Source organism: Suncus etruscus, chromosome 9 (genome assembly GCF_024139225.1).
Source record: "Suncus etruscus isolate mSunEtr1 chromosome 9, mSunEtr1.pri.cur, whole genome shotgun sequence".
In the NCBI taxonomy this organism is placed as follows: domain Eukaryota; kingdom Metazoa; phylum Chordata; class Mammalia; order Eulipotyphla; family Soricidae; genus Suncus; species Suncus etruscus.
In genome coordinates this window covers 63665762-63690919 of record NC_064856.1, presented here as the reverse complement: position 1 = coordinate 63690919, position 25158 = coordinate 63665762, and the positions used below count along the sequence as shown (strand labels likewise).

General features: G+C 37.6%; 2 protein-coding genes and 1 pseudogene across 5 annotated transcripts in view; 1 reads left to right on the top strand and 2 right to left on the bottom strand.

Annotated features, from left to right (window-relative positions):
• The window catches only part of LOC126018963 (40S ribosomal protein S4, X isoform-like), a 965922-nt gene that overhangs the window by 112131 nt on the left and 828633 nt on the right, over positions 1–25158 (top strand). The window lies entirely within an intron of this gene.
• Positions 1–25158, bottom strand: part of FAR1 (fatty acyl-CoA reductase 1) — a 78136-nt gene that overhangs the window by 41626 nt on the left and 11352 nt on the right. The window lies entirely within an intron of this gene.
• LOC126018554 (RWD domain-containing protein 1-like) lies at positions 19561–20249 on the bottom strand (annotated as a pseudogene).

Sequence of the window (25158 nt, the reverse complement as noted above, 5' to 3'; positions counted from 1 at the left end):
GAATGAGAGTCCCTTTCTCCCTGCAACTACACCAACACTGATTGTCCTTGGTTTTTTGTTTTTTAGTTGCTTTTTCTGTGTGTGATGTGTGCCAGTCTCTGTGGTTTGACATGGTATCTCACATCTCTCATCATCTCCTTATGATTCGTAATGCAAAGCATTTTTCATGTACCTTTTGGTCATTTGTAATTTTTCTTTGGAGATATGTCTGTTCATTTTGACTTCCCATTTTTTGATAGGTTTAGAGTTTTGTTCTCGTAAACTTCAATCACTGCCTTGTTTATCTTAGACACTAACCCCTTATCTGCTGGATAGTGTGTGAATAGTTTTTCCCATTCCATGGGTGGCCTTTATATTCTAATCACTATTTTCTTTGAAATGCAGAAACTTCTCAGTTTAATGTAGTCCCATTTGTCGATCTTTTCTTCCACTTGCTTGGATGATGCCTCCTTAAGGATGTCTCTAGCTTCAATATCATGGAGAGTTCTGCCTATGTTTTCCTCTATGTATTTTATGGATTAGGCTCTGATAATGAAGTCTTTAACCTATTTTGATTTTAATTTTTTCATGCATCTGTATAGAGGGCAAGTGTTAAGTGGTTTTGTTTTGTTCTGTATTTGTTTGGGGACCCCCATCTAGTAGTGTTCAAGACTTACTTCTGGCTCTGATTTATGATTTATGATTGAGTGCTCAGGGGACCATATTATGTATTAGGTATTCAACCTGAGTTGGACACACGCAAGGCAAGAGTCCCGCCCACTGTACTACCTTCTGGCCCAGAGAGGGGTTAATGTGAGAATGTATATTCTTAATAAGATATTTACCAAGAACTAGTTTCATATCCCTTTTAATTATAAATTTGCTTCCTCATTATTATATATTCTAGGGGTTGCATAAATGAATGCTACTTACACTTTATATTATTTTTATATCTCCTGTCTTGCTGGAATCTTCTTGATTTTTTGATTCTTTAAAATGTTCTAAGTATGGGACCAGAGAGATATCATGGAGGTAGAGCATTTGTCTTGCATGCAGAAGGACAGTGGTTCAAATCTTGGCATCCTATGTGGTCCCCTGAGCCTGCCAGGGGCAAATTCTGAGCCAGGAGTAACCCCTGAGCACTGCCAGGTGTGACCCAAAAACCAAAGAACAACGTATTATTTTTCTGAGTATACTTTTATGTTTTCTATTACTTTTTTTGGCGGGGAGGGGTTTGAGTCATACCAGCAGTGCTTAGTGATTACTTCTAGCTCAGAACTCAGAAATTGCTTCTGGCAGACTCAGTGGGTCATATGGGATGCCAAGGATCAAACCAGGGTTGATCCCAGGTTGGCTGCTTAAAGCAAATACCCTACTGCTCTACCATCACTCCAACCCATGCTTTCTATTATTTTAAAGAAATAAGCATCATTTTTTTTTTCTCAAGGACAGGATGTCTAATTTTGTCATAGAAAATTTAGCATTCTTATAAACAAGCCTATGGACTTTTCCATATTCTTGTGAATATGATTAAATTAATGTCATTCTAAAAAAAAAAAGAAACTGCCCCTAGCTTGGGGGGACCATATGGGACACCAGGGGATAGAACTGCGGTCCTTCCTTGGCTAGCGCTTGCCAGGCAGACACCTTACCTCTAGCACCACCTCACCGGCCCCAAGAAGAATTATTTTAAAGGAGGTTGAACCTTATCCTATTTCTCACATAGTCCTGCCAGTGTTGCCAGAGGCTATAGGACAGGGGTCTCAAACTCAGTTTACCTGGGGGCCGCAGGAGGCAAAAGTCGGGGTGAGGCAGGGCCGCATAAGGGACTTCACAAAAAAAAAAAATAAAAGAGTCCTCAAACGTCATTAACAGTTTTAATGTTTTCTCCTGAACATGAATAGAACATTGAGTGAAGATCATGAACAGTTCTTCTGAACATGGCATCTTTTGCCTATTCCTTACTGCCAGAGACTTGACAGCTCTTCTTCTCACAAATCTGAACCACATTTGGCTTTAGAGAGGAAGCAGTTGAGACCCTCAGTATGGCTTGAAGATGATCATCATTAAGTCTAGACGTGTACTTTGACTTATTGAAGTTCAATGTGGAGAATAACTTTTCACACAAATATGGGCTCCCAAAAAGGCACATGGTGTGCTTGAACATTCGGGAAAGCTCAGGGAAGCTGGGGGGCAATTCTCTCAAAAACTGCCCATGCATGTCTGCTTTTCCACTAATCTCCCTGAACTTGGCTTTGAGATCAGAGTTGCATTGCAGGTCAATGAGCTCCATTTGAAGCACAGGAGGGGCTTCTTGCACATCAAAGGAAAAGGGGTCCACAAAAATTTGGAAAGTGGCTTTGTGCTTTTTGAAGTCTGCAAATCTGTGATCAAATTCTTTCTCTAGCTTAAAAATAGCATCAACATATTTCTCACCACTGAATGGTATGCCTGCACCCACAAGTTCCTTGCATGCTGGGAAATGGCAAAGGTTTGTCTGAGAGAGCTGGGATTTCCATAACACAAGTTTTGTGGAGAATGCTCTCACGTTGTCATAGGCAGCACTGAGAAGCTTCCCTGGGCCTTGTAACATCTTGTTTAGTACATTCAGCTTATGTGTGATGTCAACAAGAAAAGCTAACTTCATGAGCCATTTGTGATCACTCAACTCAGAAACAGCATTCCCATCCTTCTCCATGAAGGCTTCCACTTCTCTCAATTCAAAAACTCTTTTCAGGGCATTTCCCCTGCTGAGCCAACGTACCTCGGTGAAGTAGAGCACATCTCCATATTCTGACTCCATTTCCTCTAAAAAAGCATGGAACCTCCTGTGCTTTAAGCCCCTGGATCTGATTTGGTTGATGCATTTCACAACAGCAGACATCACATTGTCACACGGCAGGCATTTACTGCAAAGGGCTTGCTGATGGATAATGCAGTGAAGAGCAATGGCCTTCTCTACACCCTCTTCTTCAAGTATTTTTTGAACAAGTGCCACCAGTCCATTTTTCCTCCCTGTCATCGATGGCACTCCATCGGTTATTATTCCAATAAACCTCTTCCATGGCAAACCTGCATTCTCAATGGCATAATACAGATGCCGAAATATCTCATTAGCGATGGTCTGGCCATGCATTGGAATTATTGTGAGCAGCTCCTCTGTCAATTCAAAATTGCAATCAACACCACGGACATAAATTGTGAGCTGCGCAGTGTCTGTTATATCTGTGCCCTCGTCAAGAGCAACTGAGTATGCATCAAAACATTTGGCTTTCTCACACAGTTGATAAATGTCATTTGACATGTCAGAAATGCGCTCTGCCACAGTGTTGGCAGAAAGGCTGATTTTGCTAAACTGACCTTTCTTTTTCAGACAGATAATACTTGCAGCCTATAACATGCATTTTTTTTTTAACAAACTCTCCTTCTGTGAATGGTTTCCCTGCCTTAGCAATCATCTCACTAACCCTGTAACTAGCTTTGACTGATGCAACATTCTCTTTGGTTGCTTTCTTGAAGAAATCTTGTTGCCTCATTAGACATGCTTTAAGATGGCAACCTGCTTGGCTCCCTCATTTCCTTGATATTTTGCACATTCCTCAGCATGTTTAGTTGAATAATAACGTTTCAAGTTGTATTCCTGGTGCACTGCAACTTCCTCTGAGCAAATAAGACATGTGGGGATGCCCCTGTGTTCAACAAAGAAATACTGCGTCTCCCACTTTTCCTGAAATTGTGTGTGCTAGTCATCAATCTTTCTCTTCACTGCAGGCTTTGATGAAGTCATGATGAAGGTATGACAAAATCTAATTCTGTAATAAATTTCTCTCCCTTCTCTCCCTTAGGCCTCCAATAATGCAAGGGACAGTGGGCAGGAGCAGTGGAAATGACGTCTACGCTAGGCGCAAAGTATTTGTGATTATTTGCTTACCGAATATTCGCAATAAAAAATCACATTAGTAAGAAAAAAATCGCAAAAAATCGCATTAAACATTTGCATACCCCGAACGAAACTGCTTGAGGTATGCGAATGTTTAATGCGATTTTTTTCTTACTAATGCGATTTTTATTGCGATTATTCAGTAAGCGAATAATCGCGAATACTGCAATATTTGAAGGCCACAAAATGTTGTATGGAGGGCCGCAAACAAGTTTGAGACCCCTGCTATAGGAAAAGCAGAAGTCAGCACAAAGGAAAATAAAAAGTAAAATATTCCAGAGAATGCTGTTTTAGATTCCAACTGTGAAATTCTATTTTGTAATAAAATATTTAAAGTATATAGCAATATTTATAAAAAACAGTATTTTCATGGGGCAGAGAGACTATAAAATGTGATTCATATTTATTTTCCTTGTTCTAAAGCTTCATTAAAAAAATCACCTTAAAAATACAAAAAAATATCACCTTAATAACAGCAGATGTGATTTTTCTTCAAAGAAATACTTTGTAATATAGTTCAAAAGTTAAAGAGGATGAAATCTTTCCAATAGAAAATGTTTGGGTACCAATTATCATTTACTTTCAAGGTTCCTTGAATTAACATGGCTTTTCCCTGAAGATTTGTATATTTTTGCATTAAAATTACATTAGGCAAAACATGATACCAAACTACTAAAATTTAGATATAGTCACCTTGTCTGGCACTTGCAAATGAGCAACCTAGGTTGGAATCCCCAGCACTACATAAATAGAAAATCACTAGGGATCAGTCCTGAGTACAGAGCTCTGTCAGGTGTGGTACAAAAAACAAAAAGAAACAAAAAAATACCCTCATTTTTATCATTCCAACAAAATTAAAAAAGATATGTTTACTTGTTGGAAGTTTAATAACAGGCCTTGACACTTAAGAAATCATGAAATTCTAAAATAAAACTATCTTTTGAATCTGTTTACTTAACTGTAAAAGGAGAACATGCAAAAAACAGTTATTGTGGGCAACAAATGCATAAATTACAGAAAACTTCTAACAAATAATCAATATACACCACACCTTTGCACATAATTGTACTCTTAATATTTTTATATTAGCAGGTCAATCATGTCTCATTAACTTTAGAAACAATTAACAAATTATTAGACAAGATATTTTTCATGGTCAACTTTTTTAATTCTTTAAAGAAAGCAATAAGAGAGATAAACTGGGTATTAAAATAACCAGAAAACCAAAACAATCAGTAAAACAAAAAGGCAGCTCTTCAGTGCCAAGAAATAGAAATTCTTATGCTTATATTAGGACTAAAAACCTTTAACTTGTTTCAGACATGTGCTAAAGAGAAGAACAAGTGTTAGGTAGGTATGGAGAAGAAGAGGTAGGTATGGAAGATGAAGGAAAAAGAAGCAATTCCATGGTTCAGGAATGAATTATTATGACATATATACCAAGTGATAAGTTATATATGTGTGTGTGTGCGTGTGCATGTGTGTGTGTGTGTGTGTGTGTGTGTGTGTGTGTGTGTGTAAAGAAAAGAAAGAAAAGGAAAAAAAAATTACATTCCCCTTGCTTTCTGGAAAAACGATTTCCTCAAATCTTCCCAATAATTATTTCTCCCTAACTTCTTTGGTCAGTATACCTTATATGGGCTAAGCCAATTTTTTTTTCAAATTCTTTCCCATATTTAGAGAATTAAAAAGTTTCAAGATGCAGGAATGCAGCACATTGGCAGGGGGGGCATGAAGCTGTGAATTTAATCCCCTGCAGTGACACACAGCAGAGTGCCACCTGGTGGAACTGCCCTTGGGATCCAAGGTCTCTAGCACAAAGCGACCCTGAGTGAGCAATCCTTAGTCTTAGCAACAGAAAAAAAACAAAAAAAAAAAACTTTCTAGGAAAGTTTCTAGGAATTCTTCAAGTAGAAACTAGAACTAAAAGCACAAACCCTTGGATAATAATCAAGTAAATAACATTCTGTTTAGATAAAATAAAGTAGTTGGCATAGCTTTAATAAGGCAGTGCTTCTCAATTATTTTCTGTCATGGCCCCCTAGGAAGAAAACATTTTTCATGCCCCACTCCGGGCATGACTGTAAATAGTATCTTTATTAAAAAAAAAAAAAAAACTTTAACCTGCAAAACAAAAATATATAAAATAATTTGAGCTGATTTTTTTAATGAGGTGATGTCTGGATTAATGGCTACAGTGAGCACGTTTTGCAATGCATAGCTTTTCGAAGCGGGGTTTGAGACCTGACATAGCAACTCTCAGCTCCAGAGACATACATACAGAGACATAAACACGGGACTTAGCTTGTTATGACAGTGTTTGCCGAGGTAAAACGCCCCCCCCCCCCCCGCGTGCCCTACCGTTTGAGAACCACTGCTTTAAGGGGTCTTTCTCCTATTAAAATGTTTGACTCCTCCCAGTTTTTTTCTCTTCCCAACAGAACCACAGAACTTGAATCACCTTGTTCCGCCTCATAAATTGAGAGGGAGGGGAAGTGAATGGTATCAGAAGCAAAAAGTCGCATGAACATTGAGTGGAAATAAAAAATAATCAAACCTAACCACCAAATCCAAAGTCAAGGACAACAGAATCAAGATAACCAATCTACAACAAGCTACAACAATCTACACAAAGGGGACCTGTTAGCAGTCCAGGAGGCAAAGCAGGGAGGTACAGGGAGGTATGGACGCATGCTGGGAGCGGGGGTGGAGAGAGGACAACACTGGTGGTGGGAATGGCCCTAATTCATTGTCACTATGTATCTTAAATATAACCGTGAAAGACTTGTAGTTCACATTGGTTACAATAAAAATTATTTTAAAAAAATGTATGATTCACCATAAGAGGAGTAAGCAGCATCTTCACTACAGTGCTTTCTTGGTATATAAAAGACAAAAATCTCCGACCAACAAGATATTAACATGTGAAAATAAAGTAAATTCTAAAGAATCATCTATTGGAATAGCAGAAACAACAAATGTGAAAGTAGAAATAGTAAGATAAAGCAGAAAAAAAAAGTCTAGCTTCTTGCTTATGATTAATGATGAAATTCAAGCATACTTTCTATTGAACTTTGAAAATATGTACTGGAATTAACTGAAAATAGTGTATTTTGTATGCATTAGCATAGGTAATCAGAGTATGTAACACACATTATGTCAGTTTGACATTAGTTTATTTTGAGTTTAAGGCAACCAACAGATATAGAAATAAGTCTTAGAGCTTCTCTTATCTGACTAAAGCCAGAAATTTGGGAGAAATGAACACTATCATAATAAATCTCTAGGGTTTCTGAAGCTGGTACCAGATGACTCAATATAAACAAACCTTAAGAAAATATCCCTTATTTTCCACTAGTATTCCCATATTTACTTTTCCTTTGTTTAAAAAACATTTTTTAAAGCAGCATATAAGCTTTTTTGGGTTTCCACTTTCTTCTGAGTTCCTCATGCGTGTGTGTATACCATATATATAACTTTTCTATTGTTAAAAACTGCTTATCAATTAATTTAGAGATTACTGCCGTCAACCTGAGGACAGAAGTTTTTCCTGCATAACCTATAAGAAACAAAATCATCAGTGAAACTATTATTATTACTATATGAAATCGGGCCCTACTACAAACTTGCTACTAAGTAAGGTAGGCCTCTCCCTTTGTGGAAATAAGTCAGTGCCAATGAATAGCCAGTGCCAGCCACACTGTACAAAAAAGTCTTGGGGTGAGTAAGGCTGGCCAAAAAGTGAGTTTATTTACTCATTGACTCTGAGCTAGAATCAAACCTCCCATCTCAAACCCCCCCCCCCATCTTATACTGTAAGGATTAAGTGTAAAACTAAGAGAAGGAACCACTATGACAATGATAGCTAGAAATGATCACTCTGGACCAGAACTTGTTGCTGAAAGGAGATAAAGTGATATGCATGATCCCCCTTTAGTAACAATATTACAAACCACCAGGGGAAGGGAGGGATGGAGGGACAGAGGAAGAGCATGAGAGCACAGTAAGGGTCACTCCTGAGGACAGTCATTAGAGGCACTAGAGCAATAATATAGCAAGAAGTTCACTTGCCTTGCATGCAGACACTCAGATTAGACACCTGGCACCATATTTGGTCCAAATTTCACCAGAAGTGATCCCTGAGCACTACTAAGTGTGGCACAAAAACAAACAAAAACAGTCATTAGATCTACCTTTACCTTTAGAGCTTGTACAGTCTATAGGCTGAGTCCGTTTCAGCAGCATTAATGAGAAAAGATCTAATAAATCTGCTTTATTAAAAGTAAAAGGTCTGGGGCCGGAGAGATAGCATGGAGGTAAGGTGTTTGCCTTGCATGCAGAAGGTCGGTGGTTCGAATCCCAGCATCCCATATGGTCCCCCTGAGCCTGCCAGGAGCAATTTCTGAGTGTAGAGTCAGGAGTAATCCCTGAGCACTGCCGGGTGTGACCCAAAACCAAAAACCAAAAAAAAAGTAAAAGGCCTAATAAAACTGCTTTCCTGGGCAATTTGGGATGTACTAGTCTTCTGTCTTAAATCTGGAGCCTATTATGTAATAGTTTTAAGGGAGGGGAATCCTCAAACTGCGTGGCCCGCCAAGGACATTTATCTGGACATTCCAGCCTGGGTATTTTTGCTATGTTTCCTATCCTGCTTAGCAGTCAAATCATTCCAGGCCTGCAGTGCGCATGTGTGGAGTATGTGCCACATGCGCATGTGTGGAGTATGTGCCACATTTTCTGACTCCCCTCCTTCTCTGTCTTGGGCAGGGGTCCTCAAACAACGCCCTGCAGGCCACTTTTGTTCATTGGGGGTTTTTTGGTGCTTTTTTTTTTTTTTTTTTTTTTTGGTTTTTGGGTCATATCTGCAGCGCTCAGGGGCTACTCCCAGCTCCACACCCAGAAATCGCTCCCGGCAGACTTGGGGGACCACATGGGACTCCGGGATTCGAACCACCATTCTTCTGCATCCAAGGCAAATGCCCCACCTCCATGCCATCTCTCCAACCCGTTCATAGATTTTTTTAAACTATAGTCCAGCCCTCCAATGGTTTTAGAGGCTATAAACTGGGCCCCTGTTTAAAAAGTCTGCAGATCCCTGCTTTAAGGCATCCCGCTCTTCAAAAAGCTAGTTTATTTCCTATTCTCATGTATGTATGACCTAGACCAGAAGTTGGAGAACTACAGTCCTAGAACAATTATCTATTTTAATAATTCAAACTTTATTGTAAAACAGCTATATTCTGATTTGTTAGTTTAATACCTGCATTTATACTTCAACAGGATGGTTGAGTAGCTAAATGGCCCACTATTTCTAAAATACTGTCTTGGCCTTTCACAAAAAAATTTTCTGGCCATCTGGCCAGAGATTCTATCCCAGTTACACTGTTTTCCCAATGAATCTTCTTTTCCCCAATGAATCTTAAACTCTAATTGAACTCTATTCCTCTTGACTAAACTCTCACCAGTTCCCTCTCTCACCAGATCCCTCATTTCTTTTTTTTTTTTGGTGGGGGGGGGGGGATCACACCGGAAGTGCTCAGGAATTACTCCTGGTTCTATGCTCAGAAATTGCTTCTGGCAGCTCGGGGACCACATGGGATGCCAGGATTCAAACCACTATCCTTCTGCATGCAAGGCAAATGCTCTATCTCCATGCTACTTCTCCAGACCCACAGTTCCTCATTTCTGAACCTGTCCCTAAACTAAAGCTTATATTCGAAAATTGTATTTCAACTCTACTGCATGTTGAACCTTTTGTAACTCTAATAGGAATGAAACAATCCAGCAATAAATAGAGCCATAGCCAAAGTTTCTCTGTATTCTAGCTCATTCAGATACTAAGAGCCTACACTTCAAAGATTTTAACATGTCCAATTTAGAATCTGCTCAAAAATTCACCACCCCCTCTCCTGTTTAAATGGCTGTTTTTATGCCCACTCTGAAATGTCAAGTTCACTCTGAGAAGCCAACTAGTGCTTCTCCAATTTCAATGAGCATAAAAATTAACTAGAGACTGTTAAACAGTTCAATAGTATGAGCTTAAGATTCTGTATTTCTCAAAGTTCCTAAGTGATGCTGAGAATCACCATGAATCACACTACAAGACCCACCACTCCCACTGTGAGTGTTCCTAAGCAAGACTATTTAAATACCAGCACAAACGTCCAGCTATAAAAAATAAGTCAGTCATGGGGCCGGAGAGATAACATGGAAGTAGGGCATTTGCCTTGGCATCCCATAGTCCCCTGAGCCTGCCAGGAGCGATTTCTGAGCGTAGAGCCAGGAGTAAAGTAACCCCTAAGTGCTGCTGGGTCTGACCCAAAAACAAAACAAAACAAAACAAAAAGTCAGTCATAGTAGCCAGAAAAATAGTACAGAGAGTAAGGTACCTGCCTTCCATGCATATATCTCTGGTTTGATTCCTGGCACCACATGATCCTTCATGCACTGCAAGGGGACACTCCTGAGCACCACTGCTAATGGTCCAAAAACCATTTAAAAAGTCGTGGAAACTAATGTATAGTTAACTAATACTGAACTGTACGAGAGGGTGAGATTGGGTACTATAGGGTATGTTTCTCAGTATGGGCCTTGCAAAAACAGATCCATGTGGTTTAGATGTTAGTACTGCATGCAGACAGCCCTGGTTCAATCTCTGTTCTGTTTTGTTTGGGGGACATACCCAGCAGCACTCAGGGGTTACTACTGGCTCTGCACTCAGAAATCAGTCCTGGCTCGGGGGATCATATGAGATGTGGGGATCAAACCTGTGTCTGTCCGGGGATCGAACCTGCATCTGTCCTGGTTCAGCCACGTGCAAGGCAAATGCCCTACTGCTGTGCTACCACTCCAGCCCCTGGTTCAATCCCTGACACAGCACTGTTTCCCAACCACAACCAGTTTATATAGCCCAAGCACCACCAGGTATGGCTCAAACATTCTCCCCTCAAAAAGAAAGGTCTTGATTTTTACTGTAGGTGCTGCCCAAATGTGCCAAGTACAATCCAGTAGTTTTGCTGTCTAGTATCCAAAGCATCATAACAGAATGTGCAGTGTAAAGAACTATGTTCAAATGTGACCACCAGCACAACAACAATTAGAATGTATGTGAGCACAACTAAATGACTATAATATCTGAAAAGAACCATGGTCAAGCACCATGGTCTATTGTATAATCAACAAAGACAAGCATATAAACCCTTGTGTTGTACTGTCAAAATAGAGCAACAAAGGAAAGGGAAAAAATAACATAATTCTGATATTACATACCTAAAAGTTGCTAAGAGTAGACATTAAAAGTTTTGATCACAATAAAAATTTAAGTGACTATCTTTAAGCTTTTAATAGGCTACTGTAATGATTATTTCACAATAAATACAAATACTGAATTATGCTGAATATCCTAGACAAATTACCAATTTTGCTTATTTTTGTCATGTCGAAAACAAAAGACCAATTTCTGTTAACATACAAGGAATAATTGCAATCTAATAGTAATAAAAAGACCAATAGTTGGTTAGATTGACAGAAGACACAGAAAAGTAAAAAGGGGAGCAAGTGTGGTTGGGGGAGTATAGAACTACAAAAACTTGACAGCAATAACTGTGAGTGTGAAGAGCTTTTATTGGGACCACAGAGAATGAATTTGGGATTAGACAATTCAGTATGCCTGGAGCCTGAAGTTGGTCTTATGCTAGGATGTTTCATGGGTAAGGTCTCCCTGATTTTAGGCCAAAAGTTATTCCTTTCTACTTTCTCCATATTTTGCTGTGTCTATGCACACAAGAACAACATTGTATTCTTTTATCTCTTATCTTTACAAAAAAAAAAGAGCTTACTAAACCTTCTGCTATTGTATTAATGACTTTATAGGAGATATAATAATGTTCACAAATATACTTGCTACTGAACTTTTCTTCTCTTCCATTTTATTTTTTAGTTTTTCTATTTTTTTCAATAACTGCTTTCCCTTATCATGAAACAAATGTATTATGGTCAATTATGTCAACTATGTGATGAATTTCCTTTAAATGAAAAAAATTTCAAAAAAAGAAAAGCAAAAATATAAATGAAGCTAGCTTTTTTCAAATCCATGTTCTTTGAACATGTACCTTGCTTATTTATCTGTTTCTCTGCTTATATTCTCTCTTGAATACATTTCCTTTTTTTCTCCTTCTACATAGTGAGTTTACTTAGAGAGATGATTACACTAATGGCTAGCAGGACAATGTTAATGAGTGAGAGAAATAGAATGCCTGTCTAGAATACAGGCAGGGGTTGAGGAAGGAAGAAGATTCGGAGGCATTGATGGTGAGAAGGTTGCACTGGTGAAGGGGGTGTTCTTTTTTATGACTGAAACCTAACTACAAATATGTATGTAATCATGGTGCTTAAATTTAAAAAAACTACCTTGTTTCACACACACAAATATATTTACACATATATAAATGGCTTAACTAGCTATAATGAGGCTCAATGGTTACATTCTAAAAGCAAATTAAAACTACAGGATACATTTTTTTCACTTATGATATTTACAAAGGCCAAAATAAAAACAAAAAACAGTATCAAAATGAAAAGAAAATAAACTCTCAAAACTAAGCCTCTTACACTGCTACTAAAGCTATAAATATATAAATTAGTACAACCTGGAAGGTTATATTAATGTCATTATATGTAGTATGGCAAAATAGCATTATAAATCAATTCTAAATGTGTCACCTATGATTTCTATTTTTAAAAATGTATCCAGTAACTATTTGAAAATTTGTGTGAAATATATACTCACTGTAGCACTGAAAACTAAAGCCTGAAAGCTGTAATGTCCATCATTAGATATTTAATTTAAAAAGTTTTTTTTATAGTCTACAATCTGCTCCAGAGAAAAGTGAAATACAAATGAGAAAGGCATTAGTAAAAAACCTATGGATGGTGTAAAACACAGTGCCTATGTTTTCACTACTAGTATAGTTACTGTGTAGATAACATTACAAAATGAACAATAAATATTTGATACAACTTCAAAATAAACCAACAAATAAGTACCAGCCTTCACACATGACAGAAGCTAATGAAAAAGAAAACATTAGCTATATCCTTTACAATGTATGTGAAAAACATTCTGCATTTTAAAAAGGAAATGCCATTAAGATGATTAGGGGTGATGCTTGCAATGGATTATTTTGAAGAAAACATCAAAAGGAAAGAAAAGTACAAACAGACAAATTTAGTCGCATGTTTAAACAGGGCCAGCTCCATATACTCACTTTTCTTGAAAGAGATGTAAACTGTGCCATAAAAAGATTATGGCTACACCAGCCCACACAGCAGAAAGATAGCCATCTGGGGAAGAGAGGAAGGGCCAGGCCTCGGTCCTGTCAAAGCCACACTTGCTGCCTCCATCACCCAGAATTACTGCTTCTCAAATGGCCCTGCCTCATCAATGATACTCTACAGATTCCCTGCAGGGACACCAATCTGATCACACTTCAGGTATTCAGGTTTTGGGGGCTGATATCACCAGGGCTTTTTGGAGTGAATGCAAGCATCTTTCCCCATATCTTCCTTCTTCCGGGAGGCCTGGCAGCTTAGTACATGTTCCTAAAAGTTGTAGTATCAGTAATAGTGCTTTGAATTTCTGGACTTTTTTTTTTTTTTTATGTTGTCATTCCCTAAAGGAACACCTACCCTATTTTAAAAGAATGGACAAATAATGAGAGCTTACTAAACCTTCTGCCACTGTATTAATAACTTCATTGGAGATACAATAATTTTCGCAAATCTTCGCTTCCATTTTTTTCTATTTTTTTCAATAACTTTGCTTTCATTTATCTGGAAACAAATGTATTATGATCAACTATGTGATACATTTTCTTTAAATATGTAAAGTAAAAATGGAATGATACTATACTACTGTGGCAATACATAAAGGGCTACTATACTAGGTACAAGTATCAAAGAGGCTAGATTATTCTTCTCTACAAAAAAGCTTAATATTCTTTAGAATTTTACTTAACAATAGGTGATAGATACATACATGCACAATCACAAACACATACACAAACCTGGTGCTTGCAGGTTATTCCTAGCAGTGCTCTGGAGAACATGAGATGCTGAAAATTAAACCCAAGGCTCCTATATAAAAAGCATGTACTACAGGCCCTTTGCATTATCACTCAACCCTTTTCCTACTAATATTTAAGATAATGGAATTTTTTTTTTTTTTTTTTTGGTTTTTGGGCCACACCCGTTTGACGCTCAGGGGTTACTCCTGGCTATGTGCTCAGAAATCGCCCCTGGCTTGGGGGGACCATATGGGACGCCGGGGGATCGAACCGTGGTCCTTCCTTGGCTAGCGCTTGCAAGGCAGACACCTTACCTCCAGCGCCACCTACCCGGCCCCGATAATGGAATTTTTAATGTTTTTTCAACATAAAGGACAATTCTAAAAGTAAACCAGATGCAAAAGGATCAAAATGCAAATTCTAAATGAACAAATTATTTATTGTTGTCAATAAGTAATAATGGGTTCTTTTTTGCCCTTTTCATAAATTAAGGCTTATAAGGCATTTTTTTTAGAAATAAAAGAATTATTGCAGCTACTTGGTTAACATTTCTTTTTAAATAAAAGATGCTAGTGTCCAACCCTGTTATAAGCACCCACTGAAGCCACATAATGACCACTCTGTTTGCCTACACAGGCACTGATATACCAATATTTAACTTTACTCAGTATCCTATTTTTTCCAATGTCCAACATACTTCTTGGTAAAGAATCTTAATAGATTCATTTGTTCTCAAGGAACTAATTGACTTATTTCTGCATAGCTATGTTCCATAAGCGTCACATAGAACTAAGAGTTAAAATGCCTCCAAGACCTGAAAATCTTGAAAAATAATAGATATTAAGAAAAAAATTCAGAATTCCTTTGAGTATTTTAAAATATAAAGACATCTTTAAAAGTCATGTTCTCCTTTATTAGGAAGAAAAGATCAGTTCTTTAGCATTAAAATTATCTAAGAATAAGAAGAATTAACATTTTTAGCGAATTTTTGTTTATTTCTGTTCTGATGACCTCTATCAGTGGGTAAGTTCTCTACTATAAAGCCAATGAAAGGGCAGTGCTCTTGTTAACATGGCTATGTAATACCCCAATCTCCCTGCTTGCAAAAAACATGCATTCAGTTTCATTCTGGGACAAAAAACTTTTTTTTTACAGAAGTTTCATTAATAATCCATGATTTTTTTTCTACATATAAATTAATGTGCTCATCACTCCATCTTTGAATTAAAATGTTTTCATCTTATGGCATTAATTTTTTTTTTTTTTTTGCTTTTTGGGCCACACCCTGTGATGCTCAGAGGTTACTCCTGGCTATGAGCTCAGAAATCACTCCTGGCTTGGAGGACCATATGGGACACCGGGGATGGAACCAAGGTTCATCCTAGATGGGCCGCATGCAAGGCAAACACCCTACCACTGTGCTATTGCTCCGGCCCCAGGACATGAATTTTTAACCAAATACTCTCAAACTAAGGGAAGTGTAATATAGAACTTAATATATAAAGGTAATACTAACATCTCATGTATATTAATAAAGAGTGTTTCTCAAACTTTTCCAGCATAATAGAGAAAATGGAAATATTTTTTTGCTTAAAAATTATAAAATATGTTCCCCCAACTCTATATATACTAAGATTCAATAGAAAATGTTTATATTAATAGTTAATGTTAACAGAAAATATGCTGTTTACCTTAAAAAAAAGACCAAAGACTTAATCAAAAATGAAGTTAGGGAAGTTACAATTTAGTCCAATTTAAAATTACTAAAACCTAGTGACAGATTAGTTATAAACAGGTATTTCAATAATTGCAGAAGCAGATGCAGTTTAAAAAGTCTACACTTAAGACAGCAAATGACTTTTACAGCTCTTAACAGAAATGTGAGCTCATGCTGTAGTTTGTATTTCCTGTTTTTCTTGGTCACTTTCTAATCAGTCTTCTGAATCTATTCTCAAGAGCGAACCCTAAAAAAACAGACTCCTGTTCTCAATGGCGACATTTTCCAAAGTGATAAATAAGGATGGGAAACTGTATACCCTATCCTCAATCAAAAGATTAATAGAGTACGTTAACATATCAAAGACTGCAAAATGACCTATGGTAAAGAAACCTACTGAATTCAATTTAAGACAGTCCTATACACATTTCCCAACTAACTAGGCAAACAATAATCTTGAAAAGCTCAGTGATTACCTTATCAGTCTTCTAAGGTAATGATTCTTTTAAAAAATGGACCAAACCTCCCATAGACTTCAAATGATTTAGACAGCATGACCCCCGTTGATCCATGACTACTTATGAATAAACTATTAAGCCAGTCATTAAAGAATTATAAAGATGAGGTCTGAAAAGAAAGCACAGAGCCCGTGCTCATGCTTTGCATGTAGTAGGCCCAGGTGTGATCCAGCACCACTTAGTTCTATGGATAATACTGGGTCTAGCCACTGAACAATTCTGTGTATGGTATTAACACTAAAACAAAGTTACAAAACTGAGCAGGTACCAAATCTTTCATGTTGTATACAAATATTAAATGGTTAACTGCAACTATCAATGCTGCAAAGCTTCTACCATGAATGCACTCAAAAACTGGAATTCTGTAAATTTTCAAGGGCATCTGTAGTAAGTGAATTATGTTGTCTTAACCTAGTCATGTTTATTATTATTATTATTATTTAATTTAAAATTACCATTAGTTGGAGGCCAAAGAGATAGCATAAGCTTAAGATCTAATATATTAAGGCACAATGCATGCAGGAGGCAGATTTAAGCCAAGAACCTATGGCCCTCAAGTATTGCTAGATGCTGCCTTAAGGGACCTCACTGTCACAAGGGTAGCCCTTAAAATCTGTGACAACCTATACTGTGGTCCTCAGATTGAAGTACAACCCAGCCTTAATAACTGAATGGGCTCCCATCCCACCCCAATCCCAAACATCCTGAGCATAATTTGAGAGACTTTCCCAAAAAATCACCATTAGTGGAACTTTTACTTAAGGATTAAATCTCTTTACTTAAAGACTAAAACTGAAGCCTAGTTTTTAAGTAATTGAGAATTTAAGACAAGCATTTTCTATTTTATGATTCAATTAGGAACTACTCATATACATATATTAGCATGTCTCCCCAAATGCTAATATTAGCACAATTAGTTATTCTACTAAAAATGAAAAATGTTGAGCTAGAGAATAATCTAGCTAAAGGCAATAATTAAAACAGATTTGAGAATAACTCTTCTAAGGGTTTATACCAAAGTATGGGATCACTAATATAGGGAGAAGAAGATCTACACAGAAATGTACAGTAAGACCTTAGAATCAAAGCCCTTCATAAAATAACTTTTCTGAGTGTGGATATCAATGATTCTTTCGAGCTCTAGTTTTGAATGCAGTGTTCCCAATAATGTCTAATTAAACTAAATTCTATTTTTAAAATTCTCAAAATAAATTTATTAATTTATCTTTGAAAACCACCAAGGTTCTATCTAGATAATATCTTGCACCTAAGTGTTGTTTGATAGGGATCAGCCCAGAAAGTTATTTCAATGATTTGGGGAAGATTCTTAGTATGTTCCCAAAGTGAAACTTAGTTTCAAGATTACCCCAATAAGCCTTTATAACTAAAGACTCACTGTGCTAAAGATGGGATGAGAGTGAATACAGTAAAGAAACAAAATTCAGAGAACTTAACATTAATTTATCAAGTGAGAATCAAAGACATACTGCTTAAAAACCTAACAGTCAAGATACTTTCTTCTCCAGACACTGAGTTTGAGGACAAGAGAGAAAGCTTAGTATCAGAGTACTTGATTTACCTGTGTGAAGTCCCAGTAACAACACAATAACAACAAAAAGTCTGAGATTCAGAATTAAAGAGATGAAGTTGCTAAATCAAGACAAGCATTGAATAAACTGTCTGTACTGCCTCTAACCACTTTTTATCTTCATCCCATTAATTACTATGATCATTAACAAATTCATTAAAGGGAATGTCACCCATTAACAGCTAAATTCTCTTCAAGTTATAAAATCCATATACCTATCATGATGAATTAGAGGAAGTTGTTTCCTAATGGCAAATAAGATATTAGAGAAATATTAACTCCAACAGGTCACAAGGGTTATCACTTTAAAGCCAATACTTCCAATATTAACCTATCTTTAGTCTGTGTATTGCTCTGCAGGGTCAAATGTCACAGTAGCAACTAGCTCATTTATTCTACACAAACTATTAATTTTTATAATTATACTTTAAGCACAATCACAGTATTTTTTAAATAATTTTTATTGTGACCACCATGAATTACAAATCTTTCACAGTAATATTTGAGGTACATAGTGGCATTGAATCAGGGATATTTCCACCATCAGTGTTGTTCTCCCTCCACCCCAGTTCCCAGCATCCCCCTCCTTTACACCCCGACTGCTAGGATAACTCTGTGTATAGCTTTCTGAAGATTGGCTATTGATTTTGTTGTCATTGACTTTGGGTTTGGTATTTAAATCTGGTCCTTTTTAATTTCTACTTAATGTTCATATGACTGTTTGGTTTTGGTACCATCCATTTTTTCCCTCAATTTATGAGGCTGAACAAGATGATTTAAGTTATATGGTTCTGTTTGAAAAAAAAAAAGAAGAAAAGAAGAAAAACATAACAAGAAAAGGCAAAAAAAAAAAAAAGACAAAAGGCAAAACCTACAACAACAAAAAAAAACAAAATAAACAGAACAAGAAAGAGAAACAAAAATCAAAAGACGAAAACCAGTAACTACAGAAAAGCACCACAGCAACAAATACAATAACCAAACAATAACCATGAGAATGCAAAAAAAAAAAAAAGAAAGAAAAGAAAAGAAAAAGGAAAATAGAAGAAAAGAAAAGAAAAAGAAAAAAGGAGGGCTAGTGTGGCAAGGTTTTTTGTTTTTGTTTTTGTTTCTGCATAGGCACACTAAATATTGGGGAAATTAGAAACAGAATTCCCTTGGCCTAAAAGATACAGGGTTTCTCTGTCCTTGAAACATACTTTCATGAAAATAACTACAGGCTCCATACACACTCCTTTTCACACCCCAAGGACTTTTTATGGTGCCAGGAAACTTTCTGCTCAGTTGTGGATGATAGAATCAGGCCTCTAACTAGAGATCTTGGTATTTGCACAAGTCATAGGATGAAGCTTAGGATAGTGTCTTTTTTTTACGGTTTTAGCAGTTCTGTTCCATCACTGTTGTTGCAATCGGTCTTCTGTAAATGGTGATCTTGGTTTTTGCACAGATCCTAGGACAAAGCCTAGGGTATTCTTTCATTATGTTTCCAGAAGATCTGCTCTGTCCCAGTTGTCAAAGTCAGACCTCTAGAATTAGAGATCTTGGTTATTGTACAAATCCTAGGCCGAAGCCTAGGCTAGGGCAATCAACATATTTTTATTTAAATTTTTAAGGTCAGTTTATTAAGTTCAATGATGAAAGCTCTCAAAAGAATATTCTCCTGAACATTTTTTTTCTTAAAAATAAAAAAGAAAACTCAACACTCTAAGAATAGCCACAGATGCTGTGGCAGTCAAGCCACAGACAGGGAGAGTCTAAGACTCAGTCAAATCACTCTCTGAGTCAGCTGGATTGTAGTCTGGATCATCATCATCATCTTCCAATTCCAACTCATCCATTTCCTAGAACAAAGACTCCTCTACCTCCTGTTTCCAGCATCCAAGATTATGATCTGTTCCAAATAGCTGTTTCCCACTTAATTTATTTTTTCCTGCTGTTCTTCTTTCATTCATTTCTTTTTAATTTCTAAAAGTTCTGCATTAAGTTTGGCTTTCCAATTTAAAGAAATTTTCAATTGTAACTGGAGTGCCATGAAAAAGTTACTTTTCAGCTTCTTCTGTTTCTTTTTCTTTTTGTTTCTTTTCTAGTTTTATTTGATCTACTATTTCATTTAACTTTTCTTGCACAGTTGTCACAGATCTTTACCATACCAAGGTTTTCTTCCTGCTATGCTAATAATTTTAAAATGTCTGAGACATCATTCTCATCTAAATTCTCCTGGAGAATTCATCTGAGTATTTTTTCACATATAGTAAACTTGAGGGTAGCCTGGAAAGTTTCATTTTCTCCACCTTCATATGTCACAGTAATGGTGAAGCTGGGTACATGTTCTAAACTATGAAACTATAAAACTATGAAAGGTAGAACTTCTAGTTCATTGCACTGCTCCTCGATGTAATCTGTCGTCCTGACTCTTGCTGCTGCCCATGAATCGGCCAGACATGCGGTCAACATGCAGCAGAGGATATCATAGCTACATAGGAAAGCTGGCGGCTGGCCAGGCACAGGCACACAGCCCCGGGCTAGGAGGCCCAAAGCCTGCAGAGCAACAATATTTAATATTTAATATTTAATTAATATTTAATATCATCTACTTCTAAGAATTTATCTAGAACAGGGGTCTCAAACTCAATTTACCTGAGGGCTGCAGGAGGCAAAGTTGGGTGAGGCAGGGCCGCAAAAGGGACTTCGCTTACCGAATATTCGCAATAAAAATTGATTAGTAAGAAAAAAAATCGTATTAAACATTTGCATATGCAAATGTCACACCCGGCAGCGCTCAGGGGTTACTCCTGGCTCTACACTCAGAAATCGTTCCCAGCAGGCTCGGGGGACCATATGGAATGCCAGGATTTGAACCACCATCCTTCTGCAGGCAAGACTTTGCCTTGCCTCCATGCTATCTCTCCAGCCCCTCAAAGTATTTTAACAGTTCTTTTTTTCACATATTTTAATGATGTATAGACAAGACAAAGCAGCTTCTTCCTTTACCTCTGAAGAAAAATGTTATTCCTATGGGGACAGAGGAGGAATACCTCAGAGTATTCAAAACTGTTCCTGGTGCAATCAAAGCTCCAGGGCCCACATGGTGCCAGGAATGGAATCTGTGCCCTCTGCATGCAAATCACGAACTCCAGCCTTGAACTATCTCCCTAGTCCTATGTAGTTATTTATTCTTTCTCTGTTAAGAGGTGACTTTCATTTTTTTTTTTTTTGTTTATTTGTTTCAAGGTCATGCCAACAGTGCTCGGGCCTTACTCTATGCTCTGTGCTCATTCCTGGTGGTACATATGAGACCAAGAATCTAATCAGGTTCAGCAGTACACAAGGCAAGCACCTAACCCCTGTACTATCTCCCTATACAATCCCTATTCTTTAATCATAGCTACTTTCTGGTTATTCAAGATGTAGAGAAGATATTATGTGAAGTACTGTATTTATTCTAAAGTCTCTGGTAAAGTCATTACTACATATTTGGTAAACTGGCTGCAGCGTATTCCCCCCCCCCCAAAGAATCCAATTTTCTTTTCTAATTAGGCAGTTGCATTGAGTTTTGTAATTATGTCATTTAATAAAAAATGAAAAAACATTTGTTCATAGAAAATGAGCAAGCAACAAACAGGCATACATTTGAACTGAATTTTATAAGTATACTTTTTACCTATACATTTAATAGATTATTATACTAGAATCGACAGAATCCCTCAAGAATATGTGATGAGTTCTAGAGTTAAACTAATTCCCTGAAATTAAATGAAAATTAAGTGTCTACTTAAATATCTTTCTGAGAGAGTGCAAAGTTTTAAGGAGATGATCTAAGAGGCTTATGACCTTTGGTTAAGAATCTTTGTATAGGGGCCTGAGCGATAACACAGCAGGTAGGGCATTTGCCTTGCTCACAGCCAACCCAAGTTTAATCCTAGGCATCCCATATGGACCCTCAAGCTTGCCAGCAGTGATTCCTGAGTGCAGAGTCACGAAGTAAGCCCTGAGAACCTCTGGGTGCCCCCCCAAAAAATATAGAGACAAGAAAGAGAGCAGAGCAAACCAGGTTGAATCCAGACACTACACATGGTCTCCCAAGTCTCCCTAAGGAAAAGAGCCAGTGAGTACAGCCAGGTATAACTCAAAACCAGTCTATTGACATGCCATTCTGGAAACACTCATATATACCAACTGTAATTTCTTTTTTTTTTTTTTTAACTTCAATGGGGCTGTCTTGAAGCCCACATTCCTTCTCAAAGATATTTTCCTTCCTCTTAATAAGATTTATTTTAAAAAATAAAGAAGGGGTTGGGGAGATAGTACAAAATGTAGAGTGCTTGCCTTGCACAAGGGCAATCTTCATCACCCCACTGGTTCCCCCCAAGTCCTACTAGGAATAATTCCTGAGCAAAGAACAGGAATAAATTATGATTAACAACAGGTATAGCACCAAAACATACAAAATGTAATAGTAATAATAAAGGAAAAAATCCTCATATTACAGAACAGAAGAATTCAAAGTGTTTAACTCAGTACTCTAAAGTTAATGGTAAGAAAATGTTTAAATTCAAAAGAATTTATCTGGGACCGGAGCGATAGCATGGCAGGTAGGATGTTTGCCTTGCACATGGCCAACCTAGGTTTGATCCTCAGCCTCCCATATGGTCCCCTAAGGCTGACAGAAGCAATTTCTAAGCACATAGAGCCAGGAGTAACTCAAGTGGCACACTGTGTTAGCCCAACCTCCACACACACAAAGAATTTATCATATCACTGCCATGCAAAACTTTCTGGCAAGAATTCCATAAATAAGAATATCTAAATTAGATACTTCACAGTAATCAACTCATCAATTGGTTACTTTTTAATTAAACACAAAAGAGTCCCTATCAGAAAGAGAAAAACACAGGGCTTGAGGTACTTGCTTTGCATACAACCAACCCCATGCAATTCAAGATATTGCACCACTATATGGTTCCCTTGAGCACAACCAGGACTGATGCCTGACCACAGAGGCAGGAGTAAGCCCTAATCACTGCTATGTCTGCCACAAACCTCAGGTAGTGTGCTTGCCTTGCACAATCTGATCAGGGTTCAATACTTGGCTTATGGTTCCATGTGGTTCCCGAGAACTGAACTGGGAGTAAGCTCTGAGCACTTCAGTGTGGCCAAAAAGTCAAAACAAACAATAATATTCCCACGACTTAGACTTGAAAATAAAAATAAACCCCACAATTTAGACTTGAAAGCTAAACTCACACACACACACACACACACACACACACACACATACACACACACACACACACAGTCTCTCTCACTCTTTCTCTCTCCCTCTCTCCAAAAGACTCATTACTATAAGGCTTTATAACAGACTATATCAAATAATTGGTCATAGACATTAATAAATTAATAAACTCACAAAGTGTGGGTTCTAAATCTAATACAGCAAGATCTATATGTCAGTAAACTCTTGTAAAGGTCTACAGGCATACTTAGATAAAACTCTGGGAGCTAGAGACTACAGAAATTAAAGATACTCCAAACATACAGTCAAACTTGGTTCTATCACCTGAAGCACACAGGGTTCCCCCAAATCCCCGCCAAAGCAAGCACTGCCAGAGATGATCTCTAAGCAGGATCAGGAGTAAACTTCAAGCACCACTGGATAAGCAACCTCCTAAAAATTAAAACACCCCTGTACTTAAAGCTAAATGTAGATGTTCTACTTGTGGCTTTTCTTTTTAATTGGAGGGGCCACACCCAGCAGTGTTCAGGGGTCACTTCTTGGCTCTGCACTCAAGAATCACTCTGAGTGGTGCTCTGAGGACCATTTGGGATGCCAAGAACCCAGTCAGCCAAGTGCAATGCAAATGCCCTCCCTACTGTGTGATCCCTTAGGCCCTACATGTGGTTTTTTCCCATAAAATCATCTCACAGCTTAAAATGCTAATTTCATTAAAAAATAATATTATTTCCTGCATATAATCTCCAATGACAATTTTAACAGATCCTATAATACTGCTACATGCAATGTATTTGTATTCAGTCTACTCAATTTTGGTATCTCTGCATTCAGTAGATTATGATTTCTAATTCCGCTTGCCCAGAAGAGCATAACATATCTCAAAGCATTTATATCAACAAATTTAAACTTGAATATTATCAATATTTTTATGTTTAATCATGATGACAACAAAAATGTCTAGGCTTTTGCCTCAAACATAAAGGGAAAAGTGACAAAATTATAAATGAAACCAAAGTGCGAAGCTGATCATATTAAAGTTGGTATTACGGGTTAGGGAGGTGTTTCAAAAAGCTGGATCCATACATTGCACACAAGCGTCCTGAGATCCCTGACACCACTAGGTCCCCTGAGCAGTGGCAGCAGTAGTACCCTACCTCCAAATGTTAACATAGTTAATACACAATTCAGGTTTTCACTTTCTCATAATATCAAGTATAAGAAATTTAACTCTCTCACTAGAAAAGAACTTCTTAAAGAAGTTAAGGTGTGTTGTCTTGATATAAATTAAATAGTCCTAGAGTTGATATGGGGATGGTGAGGCCCTTCCGGGCTTGACTCAGCTCCCGCAGCCCCTATTGTGTGGCAGGTTGCAGGGTGAGGGTGGAGAGATTCACAAAGCAGTCAGATGAAGTTCCAGGAGTCAGCCAACTTTATTTCACAGTCCCTACCCCCATGCACACCTCCTCACATGGCCTCCATACTAAGCCTTTTCCAAGCAGCTCCTTCTCTACTCCTTCTGGCTCTCTCAGCCTCTGTCTCCCTTTCAGCTGCTTTTACCAGGCCTCCTAACTCCCTTTGGTGATGCTACTGCTGCAGCTTCTTTGATGATGCTCAATTGCTAATGCTAAATCTGATGCTTAGTTGGTGATACTGATTCTGATGCTGAGTCTCTGATGATGATGCCTCTCATACACTTCTCTCTCTAACTCTCCTTCTTATGCCCTCTGTCTCCCCCATGCAGACTCCTCTACCCTCCTATTCCAAGTGTGTGCAGTTCTGATCATTCAGGTGGGATAAATAAGAAGTTGGGGGAGGGAATACCCACAAAGGTGCTTACTTTTTTTAAGCAACCCACCTGAGACCAGAAACCTATTAAACACTTTTTATTCTTTTGGCAAAATTATCTTCCAATGAAACTTCAAATATTTTTGAAAGAATATTATTTAATTGACCTTTTATTTAAAATTTAAAAAAGATTCTTTCCTCTAAAATCAAACAAATCAAGGATGCCCACTCACATCACTTCTATTCAATATGTACTGGAACTACGTGCCATAGCAATTAGGCAAGAAAAAAATATTAAGGACATCTAGACAGGAAAGGAAGAAGTCAAGCTCTC